At 37.5% G+C, this 7,883-nt stretch overlaps 1 long non-coding RNA gene across 2 annotated transcripts in view; it reads left to right on the forward strand.

The window, feature by feature from the left end:
* The window catches only part of LOC110295405, a 49,616-nt gene that overhangs the window by 40,091 nt on the left and 1,642 nt on the right, over positions 1 to 7,883 (forward strand). The window lies entirely within an intron of this gene.

The raw sequence follows: 7,883 nt of genomic DNA on the forward strand, positions 1-7,883 counted from the left end.
TCATCATCATCATCAATGTTGTATTCATCATCATTATCGTCATCATCATCACTATTACTCTTACTATTGCTATTACTATTATTATTATGATTGTGGAGACAAGTTCTCAGTGGATAATCCTAGCTGCCCTGAAAGTCCCTTTGAAGACCAGACCGGACTTGAACTCACAGAGATCCATATGCTTCTGTCTCCAAAGTGCTAGGATTAAAAGGGTGTGCATCATTCCCATCTTCCATGCCCAATGTCTCTTAAAGCATCTAACTTTACTAGTAGAGATTGCAGCCTTTATTACCTTTTCTATTTCCCACCAACTGTGGTAAAACTTGTGTTTATAATACTTAAAATGAAATCAAACGAAGACTGAAAATTTTCAATGTATTTTGTGGATAATTTTACTGAAGTCACTTTAAAGAAAACCAGAAAGGGGGACTATGAATTGGCAGTAAAGCAAAGCTGCATCCTTTAGCAGCATACTTTGATATTTAGGAATCACCTTGAGTAGGAAAAAAACAAGAGGAAAAAGATAAGGAAGACACCTTCAATATATCACCCAGTGATAACCATCAGGGAGCAAATGAGTGTAAGGTAACACAGCAAATTCAGTAGCTCAACTGACGGCCATTTACCTACCTATACACTGTGCTTTGAAGACTTATGAATCATAAAATAATCTTTTGAAAGGACTTGCATAAATTTTAAGTATGGATAATGTCATCTTCAATTTTTTAACTATTAAAGTAGATTCTTTGCTGATTATATTTATTTATTAAAGTTATAATTTAATTGCATTTTTCACTTCCATTCCCCACTCCAACCCTCCCATGTAACCTTCCCAAGTCTCCTTCAAATTCAAGGTCTCTTCTATTCACCAACTATTATTGAATGCATATATATATGCATATATATATATATATACATACATACACACACATATATATAACAAATATTATATATATATGTGTGTGTGTGTATATTCCTAAACATATCCTCTTCAGTTTATATACTATTACTTGTAAATATGTTTGTTTTCAAGGCTGATAATTTAGTATTGTACAACCAATTGATGTGCTTTTCACTGGTGAAGACTACCTCTCCCATTTCCAGTCTTCCTTGCATGCCTATAGCTCCTTTTGAAGTAAGAGAGCAGAGGCCTGAGCAGGCAATAGGAGGCCCATGTAACTATGCACATAGAAGCCTGAGCTGACCAACTCAGGAACTACTACTGAGGCACAGTTCTTTGAGTCAATCCATGCCAACATCTACTCCATCTATGAGTTGCTGGAGCTGGTTCTGCAGAACCAGATGTCATTACTGAACAGGGCCTTTCCTATGCCCACTGGCTGGCCATCAGCCTGGGGCCCCTGAAGCTGCAGCTGTTGCTATTTGCCGTGATGGGAGTGTTGGGTAGTGCTGTTGCCCACAAGCTATAAGCACAAAGGTCCTGTCCAGAAAATATTCAGTGGGCTGGCAGGGAGAGCTGGGAGAAGTACGAAGCCTGGAGCTCTTAGAGAACCTACCTCTACCACCACCACCACCACCACCACCACCACCACCACCACCATCACCACCACCACCACAGGCCCTGCCAAGCTGCAACAGCATCCTACCTCAGGGCACCAACAGGATACCCAAGACAACTCTCAGCAATTGTCTAGTATTTATGGTGCTTCAGAAACTAGAATCCTTGAACAGTGTAAAGCTGTTTGAGGAAAAAGACTGTGGTATGACACACTGCTATTTCCAATGCCACTGTAAAAATAAATATGCAATGGAGAGTTGGGAAAGCAGGAGAATCAAAGCATAAGAATGTCCTTGGTCTGGGCTGCCACTAGAGGCCTGGTGCACATCCCTAGTCTGAGATATTATAGAGTCTGTGGGTAAGGCTGCCACTAGAGGCCATGTAGCTGGACGGGGCCTGTATTGATGCTTCAGGCCATGTTGATGCTCATCATGTGGCCATATTGATGTTTGTCATCCAGGCTGCTGCTGGGTGCCAGGTTGGGATATGTGGTCCTACTCGCATATTATGTCCTTTGTCTATACTGTCACCAAGGACCATGGTGAGGTCTGTGGCCCATTTTGGTAACAGAGGTCATGTGGATGTTCATGGTCATCAGCAGAAAACCCTGTCCACATCAATGATCCTTGTTCCTGCTGAAACCATGTGGGCATCAATGATCCTTGCTCCTGATGACTGTGAAAAGCAAAGGAGCTACTTTTGTCGATAACTGTAGACTCGCAGATGAAAAAGAGAATTAAACAGGGAATCTGTGACAACCAGTACCCTCCCTATCCTCAATGAAACAGCTTAGACAGGAGGCCAGAGAAGAGAACTCTTAGGAATTGTGATAAGGATCCTGAAATGTGGCTCTCCACAATTGATGGCTTCTGGTAAGAGTGGGTGTGGGGCAGGATTCAGTATCCTTTAAGGGGCTGACCACTTGAAATTTGACTGTGCCCCAGTGAGTATAAGAGAATATAAATTGGGCTTCTCATTTTTTTGTTATTTTGTTTTGTTTATGTTTGATTGTTTGGGTTTTTGTTGTTGACATTGTTGTTTGGTTTTTTACCCCCTTTTTCCTTCCTTCCTTCCTTCCTTCCTTCCTTCCTTCCTTCCTCTCTCTCTCTCTCTCTCTCTCCCTTTTTTCTTTCTTTCTTTCTTTCTTTCTTTCTTTCTTTCTTTCTTTCTTTCTTTCTTTCTTTCCTTCTTTTCTTCCTTTTTTGGCGGGGGTCATAAGGGTTGAGATATGGACCTGGAAGTACTGGGAAGTGAGTATGATCAGGGTGCATTATGTGAAATTCCCAAATCAATAAAAATATTATGTTGGAGAAAATGAAAGAGAATGTGGAAAAAGAATAAAGGGAAACAGGAATGATTCTAATCTTCACAAGACAAAAATGACTGTGGAGTGGATTACTATAAAGAAAACAATCATTTTCTCGTGTTTTGGAATTGTTTTCACAAATTTGTGAACTCAATTTCCTTCAGTGTTTTGACATTGTTCTTAAATAAAATTTAGAACCTGTCACATGTGCAAGCTTCCATGCACAGATGAGTCACTGATTCTCAAACATCTTAGCTCAGTTTTCTCACGTTTGCAGTCTTGGACAGTTTGAAACTCTACGGAAATCTAGTTTCTACTGCAGGGCCTTTGTATATCACTCACAAGTCTCCTTTTACTAGCAATCATGTGTTCCCCTTCTCGACCTCTTTTTAATCTCTCCTGTTTGCATTTATATAGCAAGTGAAGGTGATGGGTTCAATGAATTTTAACTGAAACTTAAATCTTCTGATGTTGGGAATATGTTTTAATTAATTAAGTAATGCATAGTGTCTATGAGGAAGGCAAAGTTCTTGAACTCAAAAATGACCATTTACCATTTAACTTTTCATCTAGTTCTTAAGCTAGTACAGAAGAAATAGTCTACACTTGTGTTTTTAGATCAACCATATTTAAATTATTTCACTGATAACTTAGAAACTACTAAAAGTCTGAAATTTGTGAGGAATTACCCAATGAATGGTGTGGTATGGTTTCTGAGCTTGCCTGATTTGGAGTAATGATAAGTTTAGACAGGGAATGCTCTCAAGGAATGGTTAGGATATTCACTTTGTAAACCTCCATCTGTCAGTCTGTTGGAATTGAATACTAGGATACTATAAAAGTAACATTTATTTGCCTGATGTAAATGTCATCTTTGAGACTGCCTGCTGAATAAGCTCATCCTTTAAAGTTCTTCCTAAACTTTGACTGCCTGCTTCAACTCAGGTGTTCTGGTTCAAACTCCTCTCCAAGTTTACTGATTCAAATTGGCTTCTCTTGGCTTCACACCAATGGCTCCAGGCCTCAAACTAATTCTGGCAATTTTTTGTTTTAATCTTCTGGATCCTTCTGATTCTCTGGCTTCAACTACCTCTGTTCAAACTCAGGAATAAAACAACTCAACTCCACTGTACACACTGAACTCTACCAAATTAAACTGAATGGAACTCAACTGAACTCTACTGCATTGCCTGAGCTCAATGGCCCTTCACCTGATTGGCTCTCTCTCCCCGCACTGATCTTAGTCTTTCCTGTCTGTTCTCCCAAAAGTTGGATATATCCTAACTCTGACGGATTCTTTCAAATCTTTCTCTGATTTGTCACTTTGAGTGCCCCTCAACTAGATATCACTTTCAAACATGGCTGCTTCCTTCTGTAAACGAATTTTATCTGAAAATTGTGTACTAAGGGGATGTTTGTATTCTGACTAGAGGGATTAAATATGTGTGTTGTTTGTCTGCATTCCAGCTAGATCACACAGACCTGGACTTTTGATGTGATCTCTTGCTAGAGCAAACACGTTGCTGGATTAAAATTCCTCTACAGAACAATATCACCACATACTCTTCTTGGGGAAATGCAGGTTGAGCTCTGAGAAAGTAGTGTCACAAAAAAGTGAATGTTTGTTTTGTTTTCTTTCTACCAATAGCTAGGGCAAAAAAAGATATTCAGAGGACAAAACTGAGAGGATTTATAAGAGTGGTAGCTGTGTTATTTTCAGAGGGGATGTAAAGGAAACAAGCAAAAGACAAAACAAAAGATCTGACCCCTTCCTTGCTCACAGAAATTAAGCCTGTATCTCTGCCACACCAGTACCTTGCCTCTATCCTTGCCTTGACTGCTTGCTTCATTTGTCTCTTTATTATGATTTATCTCCTTCCATGTTCTTTGTTTTCCTTCTACTAGCTTTGAGTTCCCCTAAGGACAGAATCATATATTTTTGTCAATGATTTCACAAATGCAGACAAGTGCTTTACAACAATTTTAAGATCATTTGGGGAAAGAAAGTTTTAACTGTTCAGTGCAGTGTACTTTCTTCACCATAAAATAATAAAAAACAAATAATCCAAGTGTTATACTATTCTGAGCTGGGGATATAGCTCAGTTTGTAAAATACTTCCCTAGCTTGCATAAAGCTTTAACGCTGGTCCCTAGACCTATATAAATTGTGCAAGGTGACTTGCTTTGAATCACAGAATTCAAGAGATCGGGCCAAAGGATTTCAATTTCAACAGCATCTTCAGTTACATAAAAAGCTCAACACTAGCCTATGCTAAATGAATCTCTGTTTCAAGAGAGCAAATCAAATTAGAGCAGGCATTATAATATCCTGACTTTGTGTTAAGCACATTTGATTTTTATTCTGTTTTCAATGTTTGAAATATAGTTTATGTGATAAACAAATAATTTAATTCTCCACTAGTTGTTTAATTGTTTTGCCAATTATTTGGGGAAATGCAACATTACATTGTGAGCCATATAAGGACAGAGCCATGATTGTCCAACTTCATTGAATAACATCATCTGGCACCTGGGTAACTTAGTGAGAAGCAGAGTGATTGATAGTACCTTTAGCACTTAGAAACATTTAATAGTTGGATATTCATCAGGAACAGTGAACATGGGTATGACTGTTTCTACCTCTGTCAAGTTACTTCGCCAACCTGGACTTGGACTGAATCGCTTTGTCCATACATTTCCTATTAGAATGAATAAATGTTCTACCTAAGAAAAACATCCTGACACATGGCCTTTCAGATTGTGAAAGAGTCTTGGGATTTTTGTAGTGTTTTGATTTTATTGGGACAATATGACCAAATATTTAACAAAACTATAACACTTAAAAGTTATTGAGGCATACGGTGAAACACATAGATATAATTTTGACAGTAAGCTTATAATGAAATAGAAGTATACTTTTGAAACACCATCTATAAAATGATTGGTTCAACTCTGTTCAATATACTCCATTATTTAGACAGTTCAAGAATCAGCACTTTGTGATGAATACCCTTCATTAAAACTGTCATGGTAATAGGAAGCATATAGCTTATTTTCTAAAATGTTTGTTAAGAAACCTCAGTGATCTGAGTTTTGATCTCAAACACACTCATGTAAAAAGCCAAGTGTGGCAGAGGGCGCTTGGAAATCCGGCACCAATGGGGCAGAGACAGGTTGGTCCTGAGGAATGCTGGATATTCAATGTAACTAACACATTGGCTCAGTGTTCTGAAGACACTCTGTCAAGAAATAGTGGAAAGATTTAGGAAATGAGGAAGAAGAAGTGGACTTCTGTCTTCTGGTGAATACATTGAAGCATGACACATGCAAGGATACACATACATAAAAATAAGATAGCATACTTGTGTTTCTAGGTAACCTTGACAAACACATGCAAATGCAATTGAGAGATTCAAAAAGAACATTAGACATCCTTTGGTCGTGCAATTTTCCTTATTGGGCATAATTTTATGATTTTTTACTTTCTAGTATTAGGAAGAAAGTGTCTCTACTGGGGATTGCTCTCAGTACATCTCTGATAAAATGCCAGCATACTAACAGACTGATAGTAATGTCACCTTAAAATAAGTAACAGAAAAACTGAGGAGAATGGAGAAACCATTTTGAAGCGGCAGTATTTTGTTGAGACATACCCCTGGTTGGGATAAGATTGCCATTTTATTAAGGTACCAGTGCAGTGCCTACAAATATGAAGAACACAGGGAGTATACCCTTTGGAATGTAAAAAAATATATATATAAATAGAATTAAAAGAATTTAAGACTTCACTTAGAATGTCACTTTTTCCTTCAGTTTCCTTCCCAGTGTCTTTATTTCCAACATTGCTTTCAAACTAAGCTCCTCATCAAGGTTAACCCATTCCACAAATACTGTCAGGGTGAGCTATTAGACACTTAAATCTTACTGTACCATTCACCAGCTTAAAAATTTAAATGACTCTCCCTAAAGGAAACACAAACACACAAAGCCAAAGGAATTTGTGAACTTTCCTAAGTCTGCCTGCTATGTACCTCTTCTGTCTCTTTGGTCTCACATTACTTCGTTTAAGCTCCAAGAATCCAAGAATAAAATAAGTCTTTCCTTTCTGTTTTTAGACAGAGCCTCAATATATAACTCAGGCTGGCCATGAAATATACTGATGAATCTTCCTCAAGTTTTTGGTGTGAGGCTTTCTGGTGACAACCACGAACCTGAACTTTCCTGATTCTTTTAAGATTTTTTTGAATATAATATTAAATATGCTATCTGCTCTCTGGCAAACTGCCATTGGCTGTCTTTTCCTTTCTTATTCCCTGTTTCACATTTCTTTGTAACTCCATTTCTGCAAACTTTTCTGCATCTGAGTATGATCCCTTCAGGCTTAACATTCTCTCACTATTAACAGTCTAGTAGGATAGCAGCATAAACTTCACAGGTTGAAGTGGGGTCACCTGCGTTGGTTGGTCTTCCTCCGGTTCCCTGGTATAAAGAATGCAACATGAGCGGGCTATTATAAATTTCTTCTTAAAATACAATATTCTAATACAGAGTTGTCAAGTTTGTGCAGATCATGAAAACACACAAAGTAAAGTTTTTAGCATTGTAATTTTCAACTGGTAGGTTATAGAAATATTTGGATCTTATTTTCTTATAAAAATATTTTGATATACTATCTATGTCAATATTCTTTCATAATAATTGTGATGCAGGCATGCACATAAACATTTATGACATTCACTAAGTGATAAACAATATACATATATATTCAGTATGCTAAGTGTAGGTTTTGTTATTTTTATTAAGAAATCAAGAAACAGTTAGAAAGATATAAAATGATTGTCCACAGTAACAAACATTATATGTTCAGGTGCTGAATTTAGCCTTAAACACCCCAACTCCAGCTTTTGTAGTTCTATTCCAGAGTATCTCGATTTTCTTATCAGTCCATTTTCAGATTCTGACTTTGCTATATTGTGATTTTAACCTTTTTTTTTTAAATATTTTTTATTACATATTTTCCTCAATTACATTTCCAATGCTCTCCCAAAAGTCCCCCAT

The sequence above is a fragment of the Mus caroli genome, chromosome 5, assembly GCF_900094665.2.
Source record: "Mus caroli chromosome 5, CAROLI_EIJ_v1.1, whole genome shotgun sequence".
Lineage (NCBI taxonomy): Eukaryota > Metazoa > Chordata > Mammalia > Rodentia > Muridae > Mus > Mus caroli.